This window comes from Onychostoma macrolepis, chromosome 08, assembly GCF_012432095.1.
Source record: "Onychostoma macrolepis isolate SWU-2019 chromosome 08, ASM1243209v1, whole genome shotgun sequence".
Lineage (NCBI taxonomy): Eukaryota > Metazoa > Chordata > Actinopteri > Cypriniformes > Cyprinidae > Onychostoma > Onychostoma macrolepis.
In genome coordinates this window covers 26,947,111-26,966,934 of record NC_081162.1, presented here as the reverse complement: position 1 = coordinate 26,966,934, position 19,824 = coordinate 26,947,111, and the positions used below count along the sequence as shown (strand labels likewise).

Sequence of the window (19,824 nt, the reverse complement as noted above, 5' to 3'; positions counted from 1 at the left end):
TGACCCATTCAATGTATTGCCGTGCTACTCCTTTTGTGCTCCAGGGTCACATATTTAAAAAGAACAAAAACTACTAAATATACCAAAACACAACAAAATTACTAAAACTTTTACTAAAATTAAAATGAAAACAAAATATGAATGTAAATAACAGTATATCAGTAAAACAGAATATCACTTCACCAGTTCTTAACTGTAATTGAAAAAAAATATATATATACAGGTGCTGGTCATATAATTAGAATATCATCAAAAAGTTGATTTATTTCACTAATTCCATTCAAAAAGTGAAACTTGTATATTATATTCATTCATTACACACAGACTGATATATTTCAAATGTTTATTTCTTTTAATTTTGATGATTAGAGCTTACAGCTCATGAAAGTCAAAAATCAGTATCTCAAAATATTAGAATATTTACATTTGAGTTTGAATAAATGACCATCCCTACAGTATAAATTCTGGGCATCTCTTGTTCTTTGAAACCACAATAATGGGGAAGACTGCTGACATGGCAATGATCCAGAAGACGAACATTGACACCCTCCACAAAGAGGGTAAGTCACAGAAGGTCATTACTGAAAGGTGTGGCTGTTTACAGAGTGCTGTATCAAAGCATATTAAATGCAAAGTTGACTGGAAGGAAGAATTTGGGTAGGAAAAGGTGCACAAGCAACAGGGATGACCGCAAGCTTGAGAATACAGTCAAGCAAAGCCGATTCAAACACTTGGGAGAGCTTCACAAGGAGAGAACTGAAGCTGGAGTCAGTGCATCAAGAGTCACCACGCTCAGACGTCTTCAGGAAAAGGGCTACCAAGCCACTTCTGAACCAGAGACAACGCCAGAAGCATCTTACCTGGGCTGTGGAGAAAAGAACTGGACTGTTGCTCAGTGGTCCAAAGTCCTCTTTTCAGATGAAAGTAAATTTTACATTTCATTTGGAAATCAAGGTCCCAGAGTCTGGAGGAAGAGTGAGAGGCACAGAATCCATGTTGCTTGAAGTCCAGTGTGAAGTTTCCACAGTCAGTGATGATTTGGGCTGCCATGTCATCTGCTGGTGTTGGTCCACTGTGTTTTCTGAAGTCCACAGTCAACGCAGCCATCTACCAGGAAATTTTAGAGCACTTCATGCTTCCTTCTGCTGACAAGCTTTATGGAGATGCTGATTTCATTTTCCAGCAGGACTTGGCACCTGCCCACACTGCCAAAGGTACCAAAAGCTGGTTCAATGACCATAGTGTCACTGTGCTTGATTGGCCAGCAAACTCGCCCTGACCTGAACCCCATAGAGTATTGTCAAGAGGAAGATGAGAGACACCAGACCCAACAATGCAGATGAGCTGAAGGCCACTATCAGAGCAACCTGGGCTCTCATAACACCTGAGCAGTGCCACAGACTGATGGACTCCATGCCACGCCGCATTGCTGCAGTAATTCAGGCAAAAGGAGCCCCAACTAAGTATTGAGTGCTGTACATGCTCATACTTTTCATTTTCATACTTTTCAGTTGGCCAAGATTTCTAAAAATCCTTTCTTTGTATTGGTCTTAAGTAATATTCTAATATTTTGAGATACTGATTTTTGACTTTCATGAGCTGTAAGCTCTAATCATCAAAATTAAAAGAAATAAACATTTGAAATATATCAGTCTGTGTGTAATGAATGAATATAATATACAAGTTTCACTTTTGAATGGAATTAGTGAAATAAATCAACTTTTGATGATATTCTAATTATATGACCAGCACCTGTATATATATATATATATATATATATATATATATATATATATATATATATATATATATATATAATTTTTTTAATGGGTTTAATTATAATTTTAGGGTGACACGTTGACAGGGTTGTGAGATTCATCTATATGAGATCCTTGCATCAACAAACTTTTGATTGCACGTCCACCAAATCTTTCACTTTGTGAGTAAATGGCTGCCTAGGAACTGTTCTCTCAGTCTTGGCTTCTCCCTGAGAGAGGAGGAGACGCTGGTGGGGGCTTGATGTGACAGGCCTGACAGACTCGTGGCTGAGGCTGGGGGGTTTCAGCTGGTAAGTATCATGTCAGATATGATGGCTCTCGCTCTGTCTCTAATGAGGGAGATCACCGTCTCCCACACCGTGTCAGGAAGCACCGACAAATCATCTGCGCGTCACGCCTGGGCCCGGAGATGATATGTTGACAAATGCAGAGAGTTCACTCTTTTAATTGACACTAAGAGCGGGAAACGCTCTCGCTGCCGGGAGACAAGCGTGGAAAACAATGCACGGGAGCAAAAAGGAGGGATCTGGAGGGAGAGAGAAGTGTCGGATGTGCATTGTTGGCACGGGATGTCATTCTCGGTGTTTGCGTTCAGACACCCTGCAGTGATTAGAGGTGTGTTTCTCTGGGGCTGTCAGCTGCGCTAAAACATTGATACTGAGGCCAATGTGAGGATGATTGAGGGACTCACTGAACACACAGGCATTGCTCGTTCGTTTGCAAACGCGCTTGAGGTAAACAGAGGGATGTCGTTGTGATGACACGCATAGAGCTTGGGAATTCCTTCAGAAGAACTGTATATAGCTATATATTCTCAGACAGGGTCATGGAAGATAAAAGCGAACCTATAGATGTGCATTTTTTCCTCAGGCACAGCACTTTGAACTTGCAGTCATATGCCTGATATAAACTGCATATTTACTGTATGCAGTTGCAGATGTTGAAGCACATTTAGCACTGTGGCTTTTTCACCAGCAGAGGGCAGAACAAACACACGTGTTCACTGGGTAGTATGTCAAATGCCTTAAAAAAAGCTTTCAAGATTCTCTTCTGAAAATTCACCTAAATTCTAAAAAATGCTTGTAAGTCTATCATTATGCTATGTATTCACCAAATCTTGGATTTTCAACTTGCTTTCTTTCGATAAGCACATGGATTTGTGTTTCTTTTTTGAACTGATTGGCTAAAAAAAGCAATATTATATTCTCTCAATAATTTTACCAAATGTTCACTCAAAAACTGAGGTGTATAAGCTCACATCAATGAGGGCTTTGATTAATCAGTTCCAAAAAGAAACACAAAACCTATTATAAAGATTGAATCCAATATAGCATATAGAGTTACAAGTAATGTTTTGTAGCCCGGTCATTTTTGACTGGGAACATAACAAGTGTAAAAGGAGAAAAAATATATATAAAAATTATCCAAATTTCTAGTTGTTACCCTGAGTAAAATCAGTATGTTTTAGTCTGACGCGACAACATTAACTAGCATTACTGAAAAAAAGAAAATCCTCTCCAGGACAAAGTGACCTGAACAGGGTTAAATAAAGTACAAAAAGTACCACGTTATTTGGGCATGGCTACGTTAAGTATTAATATAATGATATGCTAAGCTTACACCTATAGGCCTATAATGCCATCGCTTATCTGATACTATGGAAAAGGGAAAAAAACATAAAGAATAGTAATTTTAAAATGCTCTTATAGAAAAAAAAACATGTAAAAAAGAATCACAATAGTAACAAAAAATGTTTTTTCTACTTCTTAGCTCAGCATTTAATGGAAACTCACCGCTGACGCAATGAAAGCTGTCTTTTACAACGCTTAATATCCTCACATTTAAGCTGAATTGTCTGCTAACCTTTCTTCTGCTCATTACCAGTATACCTGTCAATAAAAATAAAAATATTCCAGAGTTTTCAGCTCTCAAACGCGGCTTCACCTCACAGAATCCTCGCGCGCTCGCCAGTCGCTTTCCCGCCTTTTCACAGGATTTCCGCCGCTCTCGCGCCTCATTTTGCCCACATATGGAGATATCTCGCGTCTTATTTGAATACATACATAAGACACAATTTCCGTCTAATGGTTTCGGGTCAGTCCAGCATATAATTGTATATCTTGTTATTATGCTGTTTCCCAGATGCTAAATTGGCTCGGTGGGTGTGAATATGGCGCCAAGGAAGCAGTTCCGCCGCAATTGCGCTTGATATGAGCTAACCTTAAACATCTCCTGTCACCGCTGTTGTCTTCAACCCGACACACACAGAATGCCTATTTAAACACTGAAACTGACTATAAAGCTTTTAACTGTATTGTTTGACACAAACCCAATGTGAAATGCCAGTTCAGTCGAAGTATTTGTATTGTTTATTTCCAGTAAAGTTTATTAGATTCCTCCGAAGCTGACGGTAGAAGTCATGCATATATTATATAAACGTATGCATGTTTTGCAATATAGCCCATACATATGATTGTAGTTCTTTTCCTTATTAAAGTCAATTTTGTCCAATTTTTAAATACTTTTTTTTTTTTTTTTGCTTCAAATGAAAGTTTGGAATTCACCTTGTAGCTGGCTGGTTTGGTTCATGGCTTCATTCAACTCTTAAATGCAGATGTTTTTAAAATCCCTTTGGGAAAAAGGAATGGGGAAAACACTTCCAAAACTAAGGCTGCTCAAAATGGGCACTGTTGCTTTCTATAGAGACTTTTTATTCTATCGGTTCCCAATGAATAAGCTCCTGCTTTATGTCTGGTTGACATCTACTTAAAAAAAACTAAAACTATATTTAGTATAGGCTATATATACATGATTCAATTCAGTTATCAACACTGATTAAAGAAAAAATACAGAGCAGAAAGGACAATTCACTCCTTTCCAAATATTCCACTCTTATGTGTCATATTAAATATGCTGTTTACTCAGTTCAAAAACTATCAGAGAGTTTATTAGTGTAATATAACTTGCTGACATGGAACCGCACACTGTAATACAGACATGTTGGCCTTTTTTTTTTTTTTTACATGAAGCTATGTCTCTCCAATGCTGTAGCATGATGTTGTTAATGTAAGGACTGGTGGCAGTTGGATTGTTATGCTTGATCCAGCCCTCTTTGCATTTCCCTCCTCAACTTGAAACAGGGAGGAAATCTCAGGGAGGCAAAAGAACAACAGAGCTAATTAGCCGCGCGGAGCTGACAGAGCGAAGCCAAATGGCTGCCAGCCAACCCAGCAGAGGAAGGAGACCCAATGTTCAGCAGGATCGATGGAGGAGACCACTTCATTAAAGACCCCCTGGAACAGAGTGAGAGAGAGAGGGTCTGTTTAATTAAGTCTGCGCTTCAGGGTCTAACAGCAGCCGTACAGCCACTGCTGTCACTGATTTGGCCCTTCTCTAGCGTGGCTCTCTTCTCCACACCAGGGGCCTCCTGGATGTGTAAACGTTTGTGGGAATTACACTCATCCTGGTGACCTGTATACATCAATCTATAGCGTTATACCGTGGTAGATGTGCCAGCCTTTGCCTGTGTCCATCAGGTTCCAAAAAAATAATTACATCAAATGAGATTAAGTAGGCTACTTTTTATTTATAAAGTACTGAAGACAACATGTTCTGAAGTGTAAATGGAGACACTGTGAACTTGTGTCCTAATCCAGCGCAAAGCAACAGGTGGATGTTCATTTATCTTTCAAATAAATGCCGTTCTTTTGTTCTTTTCATCAAAGAATACCGGAAAAAATAATGTATCATGGTTTCCACAAAAATATGAAGCTGTTTTGAAAATAATCAGAAATGCTTCTTGAGCAGCAAATCAGCATTAGAATGATTTCTGAAGGATCATGTGACACTGAAGACTGGAGTAATGATGCTGAAAATACAGCTTTGCATTGCAGGAATAAATTACATTTTACAACAAATTCACACAGAAAACAGTTATTTTAAATAGCAATACAATTTTACAATGTTTTACTGTTTTTGACTGAATAAATGCATCCATAGTAAGCATAAGAGACTTCTTTCAAAAAATCATACCAACTTTTGAGCTGAAAAATATATAATTTTTTTTTATAAGGCAAACTAATTTTAAGTTATCTACAGACAACCCCTACTCAATGTGAATACAGAACAGTGAACACTGCTGAGGCCTTGTAAATTGAACACAGCTTCAGATCAACATGGAAATTTAAGAGAAAGAGAAAGAGAAAGTGAAATTGACGTGACATACGGCCAAGTATGGTGACCCATACTCGGAATTTGTGCTCTGTGTTTAACCCCTGTCCAAAGTGCACACACACAGCAGTGAACACACACACACCGTGAACACACACCCGGAGCAGTGGGCAGCCATTTATGCTGCGGCGCCCGGGGAGCAGTTGGGGGTTCGGTGCCTTGCTCAAGGGCACCTCAGTCGTGGTATTGAGGGTGGAGAGAGCACTGGACATTCACTTCCCCCACCTACAACCCCTGCCGGACCCGAGACTCGAACTCGCAACTTTTGGATTACGAGTTTGGGTTTACGAATTTATGGCTTGACACTATTATGGATTGCAAACCATCTGTTTGGGATATAATCTAAAAACTGCACTAGATTCAGAGTTTCAGACTGAAATTACGTTTTTCCTTACATAAACATAAATTTGCATAAATCATGCTCTCAACCAGTGTTTCTTAGTCAGTTTAGAAGTCCTTTATGTAGTTCATCCAAACTTGAGCCCAGTTCTAATATCTTCGAAATGCCTGCAGCAACATAACAGTTTTGTTGTGACTCTATAAACATGTGAACACTATGTGCTCTGCGAACCAGCCTGTCTACTGACCACCTCTTGCCACCTACAGGGCCAGACAAAGAGAGCGAAGGGCCAACATGAAAAGGGCTTCATGCATATTGAAACCACAGCAGGTTTTCTCAGTCAAGACCAAGCAAGATGGAGAAAAAAGGCAACGTCTCAAAGCTATTTAAAACACCTAATGTATCGCCCCCTGTCTAATCCATATCCCTAAGAGCTTTATGGAACAAATTGCTGCTAGACTTTGCATTTCAATGGAATTCATTAATGCATATTCAGTTTGCTTACGGCAGAGCGCAGAACGCACCCGGCGGGACTCGTCTCTCTCTCAGCGCTCCGCCAATGGGAACGGCTAGATCGTTTTTCCATTTTGGTTTAATACGAGCTAACGCTAATGCATTTGAACGGCAGGGTTCCCGCTTGCTTTGAATCTTTGCATCGGTGCAATTAGGATTTTTTATGTCTGTCAGTGTGCGATCAAACAACGTGCCGTGACCCGCGCCATAGCGCAGAAAGAGTGTTGTTTCATGTCTGCGGTGTCGCGAGTCGAAAGCGTAACTTTTTTAAGGTGCCGATTTCGTATGAAAACGTAGGTAGAAAAAAGTAAGCATGAAAGTCCACCCCTAGAAATAATTGTTATCGGAGCGTAATTATTGGAGCGTAAAACGTAAAATACCAATTGCCAGGATATTGTGTTGGTTTCATAATAGTTTTTGATAACCTTATCATTATATAATCACCAACAAATCATGCAGTAATCACCCCATTTTTGACGTAATCAAATTTTATTACATAATTTTGTTACTGAATGTGCGAGGTTTCGATGTCAATAAAACAGCTCCTTAAGCTGCCTGGCTATATTGTTTTATTAATTATAAACACTGGTTTATAGCACAAATGAATCACACGCAAATTAATCACAGCGTTATAAAAAGGTGGATGTATTCAACCTTGGCATGTCATGAGATGTGAATTAGGCCTAATTGGTAGGCCTATCATTTGGTCTGTGAAGTCTTAGGCTACATTTCAGTCTGTTCGTTCCACAAAACGTCTTCATGAGACAACCCATACATTTGTCATAAGCTACTTTTATGATACTTGCATTGCAATTACGTGGAAGTGAATAAATGACAGAATTACAGAATTTGGTTTTTGAGTTAAATATCCTGTGTTGGGGGTAACGCATTACAAGTAATGTGAGTTAGGTAATCCGATTACTTTTTTTCTCCACGTTACTAGTAAAGTAACACATTACTTTTTAAATAGCAAGAAATCATCAGTTACCTTTTTCAAATAAGTATGCCAGTTACTTAATTTTTCCATTTATTGACCATCTAAAGATGTGAATTTACATTTCCTTCAGACTAAAGGTCATTGCACACTGAGTCCGAAATTTTCGCATGCGTTTTCCCGTTTTTCGTATTCATCATCTTTTCCTATTGAAATGCATGTTACAGATGCGAAAACGCAGAAAATCAAACCTGATCCGAATTTTTTTATGACGGACGAAAGTTTCGGAGGCAGAAACATGATTGACACAACGTGAGGTCGTATTTATTTTTCAACGAGCGAAAATTTCGGACAAAAATTTCGGACTCTGTGTGCAGAGACCTTAAGGCTTGTTTGTTTCACTTTTGGTGTGAAAGGGCTTTTTACATTAGCCAAAAAAAATATTTTTTTATATTAAAAACAAACAAGCCCAGATGAGAAAAATAACGCAGAAGTAACGTAATGCATTACTTTCCATAAAAAGTATTTAAGTAACGTATTAGTTACTTTTTTAGGGACTAACACTGTAATGCATTACTTTTAAAAGTGACTTTCCACAACACTGGAAATACCCCAATAATATTTAATGTAGGCCTAAGTAACAAAAGGGAAACATGTTTTCAGCTCACCTTCATATGGCACCTGTAGAAGACTCTGCACTGTAATCATTTTTGTTCTAAGTTGTTGCAGTGCATTTTATAAGAAAATATACTATTTCAGTCTTTCAGCGTTTGATTTTTTTAAAAGTTAGTGTTACCTGCCACTTCTTGGTAATTATTTGTAAAATTTACAAGCAACTTCTGAGTGAAGAACGTTTCAAATTAATTTCTATACCATGAACTAAATTCGCACATGGAGACCAAGCTCAGGTGTCTATAACTGATGAGGGAAAAGTAGGCTATATCAGAAGACCTTAACATGCTTCCTCAGCTGACGACACACCGTTGTAGACTTCAGTCGAGCGTGCGCTGAACATAAGTGGATGAGAAGAGCAAACAAGAGTGAGAGGAAAATGAAAGCATGGTTTCCCCTCCTCTCTGGGCTGTCACCGTCGAGAGACGAGCCTCTTTTCTGTCGTTCATGTTGATGGAGAGCTGATTAACAGCAGACTTCTTCTCTAACCCCCTCCATCCACAGAAACCCCCACAGCACACTCACCATGCAAATGTGTTTGTCACTATGACAGTATGTCTCAATTAAAGCAGAGAGTGAGGAATCTCCGCACGGGGGACTCCTGTCTACTCCGCCGCACGCCTGACTGACCCCCTACCTCATACAACACAGTCAACCGTCCCACGACAGATTGTGACGAACGCAAAAGACAAAGGAGGAAGCAAGCAAAAGTACAGGAACTCCTGAGCGTGTAAAGAGACAGAAGCAGAGCGAGCTGACAAGAGCCTGTTGCTACAATAAAGACAACACATCATTATTATATCAGCGACACAGCAGCCATGATCAACCAGAACGGACAAAAATGAAGTCTGACTGAACAGACCACTGCAACTGGAGGGTCTTAATATAGTTATGCTGGTTAGGGATTAATCTCATTAAAAGTATTAAACAATTCTGGTTCTGCACTGCAAAAAATGTTTTTTTTTTTTACTAAGTATATTTGTTTTTCCAGTACAAATATCTACACATTCTTAAATCAAGATATATTTACTTTATGCTTAAAACAAGAAATATATCTTTTAGTGGGGTGAGAAAAATAAAATAAATATATAAAATAAACAATATTTTTCTTAGCCCAATGACAGGATTGAATATATATCAAATAACTGATCCTATAAAATACAGTACTAAACATAATATACTGGAGATTTGATGCAACAACATGCATGTGTATGCAGACATAAAATAAGCGAAATCTGAAAAGTAATTTTCTGTGAATTTATTGTTGAAAGTAGTGAATTTGTGCACAAGTGCTGTTTTTATGACGACACTTTTATGACGAAACTAGTTTGAAAACAATGTTCAAAACAGTTGTGCTGCCCAGTATTTTTGTGATATATTTTATTTTTCAGGATTCTTTGATGATTATAAAGTACAAAAGAGCAGCATTTATTTGAAATGGAAATCTTTTATAATATTATAAATGTCTTTACTGACACTTTTAATCAATTTATTGCATCCTTGATGAATAAACTATTAATTTCTTCAAAAAAATCGTATATTCCATAGTATTTAAATGTTTCTATAAGGTACTTCAGAGAATACCATGGTACCGTACAACCGTATAACAGATGACCGATCTCTGCCGTACGGATGTGAGATTAAAGGAAAGAGACGGAGAAAGAGTTAAAGAACGAGAGAGAGAGAGAGAGAGAGAGAGAGCGACGGTGGCACTTACCCAGGGGGCCAGACACTGAGCTGGCAGAAAGAGAAGAGCTGACAGGTGAGATGACTGAGACTGTGTTTAATTAAACTCCACACGTCATTAAGGGAGGAGAGCTGAGACATGGAACTGACAACAGAGAAAGAGAGAGGAAATGAATTGTGGGTGGGCGGCACAGCGGATGGAATCGAGTTATGGCAAGCAGTCATTTTAAATGAATAACGCCACATTTAACATCTTTCTTGTGTCGTGTTTATGTGACAGTGAATGATTGCACCACCACAATATACTGTACCATTTACATAGCATGATATATGCACATGTTGATTGGACAGAGTCATGGTATTACCATAAAAATGTTAACTGTAGAAATGCCACAATTTGAGAAAAATAATTATAATATAATATAATATAATATAATAATTATGTTATTATAATTATATATGTGTAGTTTAGAATTACTTTTTAATATACTATTATAGTATTTATTAATATTTTTAATTATCTTTTATTTAAATATTTTTAGTAATTTTGTTATGTGCTTTTGTCTTTTTATATTTTGTTGGTTGTCAAGGCAACAATTCTATTTTTGTTAAAAAATGTTTCAAGTTTTTAATGTAATATTTATTTTATTTATTTCAATTACTGAAAAAATAATTTGAATAGTTTATGTTTTAAAACAATGTTTATACATTTTTTTCTCAAAATGTGAGTAGTATGTAGTGCTTTTATTTATTTTATTTAATTCTATTATTTAATTATATATATATATTATTTAATTCAGCTTTAGTTTATTTATTTCAGTTTTAGTTTTAGTAATGCTAGTACTTCTAGAACTTAAACTTATTTCAGTTAGTTGCTAAGGCAACAATTCAAATTTTTGTTGAAGTTAAGTGTCAAAGTTAAGTTTTTCATATAATATTTATATTTATATTTAATTTAAGCTGTCAATTACTGAAAAATAATTTACATTTGAATAGTTTCAGTTTTAGTCAACAATAACAACTCTGCCTGGTAGAATGTTTATTTATATACTATTATAGAATTTATTAATATTTAGATTAACTTATATTAATAAATATATATTATATATGATTTATTATTATATTTTCATTTTAATTTAAATTATATTTTTAAATTATATTTTTATATTTATTTACAATATTATTACCATAAACATGTATTTCTACTTATATATTCTTATTTATATATTTATTGTTTTTTTATTTATCATTTAAAAAAAAAACCTTGTCTTAAATTTTATTTTAATTAATTGCTGAATTAATTTATTCTTACTACCACGATGATTCGTAGATTCAGTCGTAGATTTTATTTCATTATCAAGGACTTTTAGTTTGCTCTTCTTTTCCTGTTTTCTTTGTTCTCTGTTCCTGTTTGTCATTAATTGCCATGGATTTTGATTTTATATGTTTAATAAACCTTGCTACTAGTTTGATCTTTTTCGCCTATCTTCATCTTCAATGGACTTGAAACTTGATAAGGTGTTCTGGATGGTTGTTTATGGGTTAATTATGTACACTGTAAATATATTTTTTGAGGAAAAACTACAAGAAAAAAAAATATATATTTTAAACATTTTTCGGAAATTGTGAGTGATGCTTTGTATTATATATTGATTGATTGATTTTATTTATTTATTCATTTTTCTAAATATTTTTGACTCATACCAACTTGCAAAACTTACTTGTCCACACTGCTCAGGTGTTCTGGATGGCTGCAGGGCCGGGGATTTTTTCTCCTGTTTTCTGGTCCAGCAGGTGAAAATATTGTGTCTGATCACTTAGTAAAGTAGCAGCACGCTCTGCTCAACAACACACACTTGAGTTGAGGAATCTGGAACACAAACTCTGCATTTACACACTCAACCTTAATACTTGCTGTATGAGGATAAAGTGCACAAATGGCAATACTTGCTTTAGTTTGCTTTGACATGTTACTATTAACCATAACATAAAGCTGGCAAACGTGCTACACGAGCGACTCGCTGCACAACCCAAGTTCATCTGGCGCTGGTTGTTGTGGTGACAGTGGAGCGCTTGGTGTTCAGACCCACGGGGGACAACAGCACACACACACTCACACACACACACACACACACACACACACACACACACACACACACACACACACACACAAAAGCCAGGGGATTTGTCTTTACATGTGATGGTTCAGTGATTTGTATATTTCATATGTCTTCATGCATCTCTGAGTTATGGCTGTGTTTGTTTACAGCATTTATCTCATAGAAAAAAGTACTGTGATGGTACTAGTATAATATCAATATCAATATCATATCTTAATAATAATATCAATAATAATAATAATAATATATGATAATTAAAAAACCTTTTTATGGTAATACAATGATACTGTTCAATCAACATGTTCATATATCATGGTATGTAAATGGTACGGTATTTCATTGGATGTGTAGTTTAGCATTACTTTTTTATATACTATTATAGTATTTATTAATATTTTTAATTAGCTTTTATTTTAATATTTTTTCCTTTTAGTAATTTGTAATGTGCTTTTGTCTTTTTTATATTTTGTTGGTTGTCAAAGCAACAATTGTAATGTTTGTTAAAAACATTTTCAAGTTTTTAATGTAATATTTATTTGATGTATTTCAATTACTGAAAAATAATTTTTAATAGTTTATATTTTAAAACAATGTTTATACATTTTTTTCTCAAAATGTGAGTAATATGTAGTGCTTTTATTTATTTATTGATGTTTTTATATTTTTATTTAGCTTTAATGGTTAAAAAATGTATTTTTTTATTTAATTCAGCTTTAGTTTATTTATTTCAGTTTTAGTTTTAGTAATGTTAGTACTTCTAGAACTTAAACTTATTTCAGTTGGTTGCCAAGGCAACAATTCAAATTTTTGTTAAAGTTAAGTGTCAAAGTTAAGTTTTTCATACAACATTTATATTTTATTTCATTTAAGCCGTCAATTACTGAATAATAATTTTAATTTTAATAGTTTCAGTTTTAGTTAACAATAACAACACTGCCTGGAATTATTATTTATATACTATTATAGTATTTATTAATATTTAGAATTAGCTTTTATTCTTATATTTTAAGTTTTCATTTAATTGTAGTTTAAGGTTTAGTAATTTTGTTTCGTGGATTTTTGTCATCATTTTTTAAAAAACATTTTATTTAGATTAAAGTTTTTTTAAAATAAAAAAAAAACAAAAGTGTTTCAGTAATTTTAGTACTTCTAGAATTTTAGGCAACATTTCTTTTTTTTTTTATACATTTTTTTTTGTTTAATATTTATATTTTAGTTCATCTTTACCAAAAACCATTTTAATATTTTTAGTTAAACAATAACAACACGGTGGTATGCATGGTATAGTCTAACCATAGTACTAGTCCAAAAAAACAACAACATGGTGGTAATATCAAGTTATATTTTGTAAGAGCTGTTTGTGCCCTTCTGTCTTTCTTTTTTTTGCTGTAAAACACAGTTTGTGTTAAATGTGCACTCATGCGTCTCTGTGTTTTGGGTGTTTGTGCAGACTGTGCCACCCGCGCATGTGTGTGTGTGTGTGTGTGTGTGCAGAGTGAAAGGTGAGGCGGTGTGTCTGACAGTGCAGCTGGTGTAATAATAGAGGAGGGCGGTGCCTGTGTGAGGTATTTTTACCTGCCGGTGGCTCCCAGGTGGCCGCGCTGCACGCTGAGTTCAGGTGAGGCTGTTAATGAGGCTAATTAGGTGTAAAGGAGGTTGGTACAAGGATCAGCTGTTCCTGGATCTGTTCTAATGATAAAGCTGCATAATCTCCACTGCCACACAACAGATGACCGGCCCGCTCAGACCCCCAACAGCCCAACACAATACATCTGAGCTAGCAGCACCAGCGCCGCTCCCATGAGCTCCTCACGAGCCTGCAAACATATGCTGTGCAGGAGAACACATCATGAGACCAGACAGTGCTGAGAACGGCCGACAACCTCCGTATAATCTAGTGCACTTCACACTGAGGCTACTGACGGATCTTTAGTTAAAGATATTGTCCACCCAAAAATTGAATTTGTTTGATTTACTTAACTTCACGACATTTCATTTCTCAAAGCAGAAGTTTAGCAGAACGTTCACGTTGCTCTTTTTCATGCAGTGAAAGTCAACGGGGACAGATGCTGTTAAGCTCCTAGAGAGAGCATAAAATCATCATAACATTAGTCCATATCTCTTGTGCATTGCATTTCAGATCTTATGAAGTCATATGACAGATCTGAGATGAACAGACTCCGATTTAAGACTTCAGTTCTTCCCTCTTCTGCAGCTCTCAACATTCATTTCTGCATAATGTGGCACATCAAGAAACACCATTGATTTTCATGTGTTACGCAACCAATAAATAGACGGCAGTGTTATTTTAGTATAATTTACTATACACTGTAAAAAAATATTTTTCTGCTGTAAGCAGAGAATGACCCACTTATTTGACTAATCTCATGTATTTTAATCAAACAACATTTTGATTCAGTGTGATACTTGCTGTTTCTTTGCAATTATTTGTAAAATTCACAAGAAATTTCCGGGTAAACCTTTTTCTCCACCTTTCTTTTTGGTGTAGAATTTATTAATATATTGAGTTGGTCTTTATTTTTATATTTTCCCTTTTCATTTAAATTTTAATTTAAGTTTTAGTAATTTTTTTGTGTGTTTTTTTTTTTTTTTAAACATATGTCGACTGTTATTTATTTATTAAATATGTCTACTTTAATTATTATTTTAATTTTTTTCCAGTTCTCCTGGGATGTTTGTATGTACGAGTTTACAACATCTGAAAGCCTACATTCAAGTCACTTTGGACAGAGCAAGATGGCGATGTACCTTTTCAAAGTCTACTTAATGATCAACAAAAGTGCATCACATGTTTTTGCTTTTTTTAATGTTTTTATTCAATTTATAAAGGTGCTGCAAATTGAATCGTTTTATTTTCTGGCATAACTGCACAGTACTATCATATTTTGTACATGCAACTTTGCTACAATGTAAAAAATTACATCATCAACATGCGTTTTTCAATCACTTTAACTCATCAAATTAATTTAACCAACTTTAACCTTATTTTTTAAGTTATACAAGATTTGTCTCGATTTCAGTTAGTCAGTTTTATATAATTTAAGTTGAAATGACTTGTACAGCCAGTTTGATTATACTTGATTTGATTATACCATGCAACTGAACTTTTTTATAGTGTAATTTTTCAATATTTCAACAAATTTAGCATCAATGCAGTTGCCATTTTGGAGAGTATCACATACGTAAACAACGTATGCTGTTCTCTGTCAGCAGCACTGACTGTCTATGGGAGGGTCAGAGAGCTCTCGGAATGTATCAAAAATATCTTAATTTGTGTTCTGAAGATGAACGAAGGTCTTACGGGTTTGGAACGACGTGAGGGTGAGTAATTAATGACAATTTTCATTTTTGGGTGAACTATCCCTTTAAACTAAACAACAATTAGAAATGTAACTGAGATATTTATACTGAAAGTACAACTGCATTTTCTAAATATTTTAATTATAGACTTACATATTTTTTTATTAGTTTTAGTTAACGATACTAACACTATTGCATATTGGAATATGTAAATGAGCGCAAAAGAAATCTGAGACCTAACTGACATTTACAACGAATTCCTTCAAAACTAAGACATACTTTTGGCAGTTGTTGCAAAGATTCATGAGCACAAGTGCTTGAACACACACACACACACACACACTGGAACATGCACAGAAACGTATCAATGGGTTTCATTAACTACTCAACACACATAAACAAACACACACTATTCGATATTAGTGTACCGCAGGCGGTAGGTTGGGCTGATTGATTAGTTTTGGGGCCAGAGAGGCCACAGGCCATGCGAAGATCAGGACGAGAGACCTATCGAAAATCACTATGGCTTCTTCCCTGCCTCCTGCTCTTCTCTTCCTCTCTCATCTGTGCATCATACACACAGCCGTAAACGCCCACCACGGGAGCAATCTGTCAATCTTGCGATCCTCCATTACTCTGACGGTAACAAACTCCCACACTTGGAGAGGACCAGCGGTTACGACACTGTTTAGACACTTCGCAGATGGTGTTTAAAGCAAAACAGTTCATTTACTCTGACTTGAGGTCAATTATGTCCATTTTTACATTGTTTTAATTTTAATTAGTGCTGCTTGCAAGGGAAGCATCACTAACTGCAGTGCATAAGATACAGTACAAATTGTGCTCAGATATTATACGTCAAATTGTTGAGAAAAGTTGTGCTATTACTCTTCTAAGCAATAAGTGGATGAAAAAATCCTACAGATATACACTGAAGGAGGGACTCAAGAATGTCACAGACTTGAGGCCCGTTCACACCAAGGACGATAAATATAAAGGTTTAATTATCATTCTAATTCTGTGATAATGATAACGACATAGAAGAACGATATTGTTGAAATCACATTCAGAAGTTTTTCCAGCTAATGAACTATAAAAGCACTGACAGACAATCAGAATCCACCTCATTTTAAAGACATTTAAGCTGTACAAAATTTCAGTACATGTTACAGAGCAGAATGTTATCTTGTGTTGTTGTGGACACTTCAATAATGAAATGCCTTTAACTGAAAATTGAGTGTTTAATCTTATCATTATACATTACTGACACTCTGTCCTCCAATTTGATACTGTTAAATGCTTTGACACAATCTGTATTGTTAAAAGCACTATATAAATAAAGGCGACTCGACTTGACTTGACTAATATAGTTATCATTATAGTTATTTTCAGTTGATGTGTCAATAAGTAACCACCTAGCAACCACTCAAAACACCCTAGAAACCGCATAGCAAAACACTGCAGCCGCCCTGAACACCATACCCCTATGAAAATGAACCATGGTTTTACTACAAATAAAAATGGCACGATCTCCTTTCTATTTTGCGTACTATTTATTTGCAAAAATGGACTTTGGTGTGCATATGCAACTGGTAGGTTAAGGTTTAAGGGTGTGGGGTAGGTGCGCCAAATTATATGTTCGCCAAAATGCGTATTATATGCACGCCAACAAAGTGCATTTTATATGCATGCAAAAATTGCGTATTATATGCACGTCAAAGTCAGTTTCTGTGTATAAATAGCATGCAAAATACAAAAAAATAAAATAAAATCGGGCTCATACTTTTAATGCACATTGTTATCCTTAGCTATTTACTGATAGCGGCAAATGAAGCGGAAGTCTCGCACATTTAAAGAAAATAACTCTTGAATGGAATAACGCTTTGAATGGAATCTACAAAAATATATGACGTTTCTATGACTTTTCAAAGGAGGAAAACAATGTTTATTGCCTTAAAAGAGAGAAAGATATTAAATTTGCTGTACGGCACTCAGCCGTTGTACTTGAAACACTCACCACATTGTTCTGTAGGCCTAATTTAATGTCAATGTAATAACACAAAGTATAAGTTAAAAAAACAAGATGTATATAAAACTTTGCTAGATTTACAATGTTACTGTGGAAATGCGTCATCACAGTCTGTGCAAATGGTCCATAGACTATAGAATGAATAAGGTGGCAAATATCCTTTCACTGGGCCTCATATTATTTTATGCAAAGCATATGCTAATTTTACTCACCGAATCACACATAATACTTGTTAGCCTGTGCTACCGCTTGTGGCCGCTGGATGGCAGTGTGGTGTCACTATCTTCGGTCTGAATGCGTGTGAAGTTTGAAATGTTAAAAACACGGCAGTAGATAAAAGCGCATCTCGCTTCTTCCGCGAGCTGCACGGCTTCTGTCCCGTCCGTTTCTCCAGCACAGGACAGCCGCACCGGTGCTCCCTCAAATTTCCGAGGTGGCGCACGTGCCATTTCCCTCGGAGAGCGACCGAGTGTGGCTGTTTGCGAGACGAGTAAATCTGAGCGCGAGGGGAGCGCTGTGTGTTTCCAGGCTGCCTAATTAAAATACTCGAGCGCAGCGTGTGCGCGCGTCGCAGAGCAACGTGTGCTGAATATGGGCCTACATGCGCGGCGAACTTGGATCTGGGTGGTTGTGCATCACGAGATCTGTGCGCGTGTGGCTTCGTGATCTCCCAGGAGTCTCTGCAGAGCTCGGAGACCGCTGTAGAAACAGAGCGGAGATCACTGCAGGCTTCTGCCCCCAGGATCCAGCACCAGCCCCGCACAGCTGCCACCGAGAAGTGCCAGGAAATAGCACCCTGTGTAACACACATGCACACACACCAGGATATTTGCCTCTAAATTGGCTTGACAACATTCAGAAGTATTTGTAGTTATTAAGTAAATTAGGCAATGCATTCTCACTGGTAATGTGCGCAATGGAATACTTGACCCGATCTTCTCTATTCTATGTTTCTATTTGGCGTACTATTTAGACGCAGAAATAGACTTTGGCGTGCATAAGATACGCATTGGTTAGGTTTAGGAGTGTGGGGCTGGTGCGTGTTATATGTACGCCAAAATGCGTATCATAAGCACACCAACAAAGTGCATAGGCCTATCTATCATTTGCACACAGGACTGCTATTATATGCACGTCAAACACGTGCGTATGGTATGCACGTTAAAGTCAGTTTCTGCGTATAAATAGCACGCAAAATAAATAAAGGTTCCAAAAGGGACTTTTGCAGTGATTTTATAGAAGAACCATTTGGGGAACCTTATAGATGCAGTAAAGACCACTATTTTTAAGACTGTTGTCACATGACCATATCACTTTGCATGAGTGATGTCAAGTTATCATCTTGGAAATAAATATAGTTATGTTGCATATTTAATTTATGTAAATTGATTTTTGATGGTCATTAGAATAATAAATATGCTCAAATCTGTCTAATATCACTTCTGGTTCATTCGACACACTGGAAATGAAAGATTGCATTGTTTTGTATTGAATTCTGCACAGTTTCATCCTGTATAAATAATACTAGTATGTCAGTGTGCCACTGATCATAGTCAATATTCATACAAACTACAATGCAATGTTCCTTTGATTTTCATTTTTCTGATCTGCTTCTTGTGTAAAATGCCACGTCCAAAAGTCTTACATCAGGAATATTCTGTATTCGATGATGTATATTTGTAATATAAAGACAAATGTTTCATAAATGCCATAAATATCTTGATAGATTCAAAGCTCGTCACATGAAATATGCTTACTGTCATTTTTTTGCATTAAAAGCAATTTAAAGCACTAAACCATTACTTGTGCAAAAGACAAATAAAGTTCCTTTCACTCTATTGTCTTCTGCTTCAGATAAAAGAAGTATAATTTCTTTGCTTCTGTAGAAACATACATATTCATATGACATTCATTTACATGCAAAAACCCACTGGGGAATTCATTAATAGTCTCTTTTGACAAATATGTCTCTTGAACAGAAAAACGTAAATCTACCTGGTCTCATGTTTTACATCTGAAACAGACACAATATCATTGCTTCTTTGAGAATGAATTAATTCACTTTAAGTCTAGTGTATTAAACTTGTGCATTGTGTACATCCATTAAATAGCTGTTTTATTATTCTGTTCAGCCTCATAAGGCAAGTTATGCATGCATGCCAATAGAAATCTGCTAAAGTGAACATTTCCATGCATACACG

At 36.1% G+C, this 19,824-nt stretch overlaps 1 long non-coding RNA gene across 2 annotated transcripts; it reads right to left on the bottom strand.

The window, feature by feature from the left end:
- Window positions 1-4,807: 4,807 nt before the first annotated feature.
- Window positions 4,808-18,896, bottom strand: LOC131546163 (uncharacterized). 2 transcript variants are annotated; one of them, XR_009272615.1, is made up of 4 exons: window positions 17,836-18,896; window positions 11,875-12,023; window positions 10,185-10,298; window positions 4,808-5,071 (listed from the first exon to the last, which is right to left on the bottom strand). It is a non-coding gene; the product is annotated as an uncharacterized LOC131546163 (long non-coding RNA). The 2 variants fall into 2 exon arrangements; XR_009272614.1 differs by lacking the exon at window positions 17,836-18,896 and adding an exon at window positions 13,849-14,183.
- Window positions 18,897-19,824: the final 928 nt, after the last annotated feature.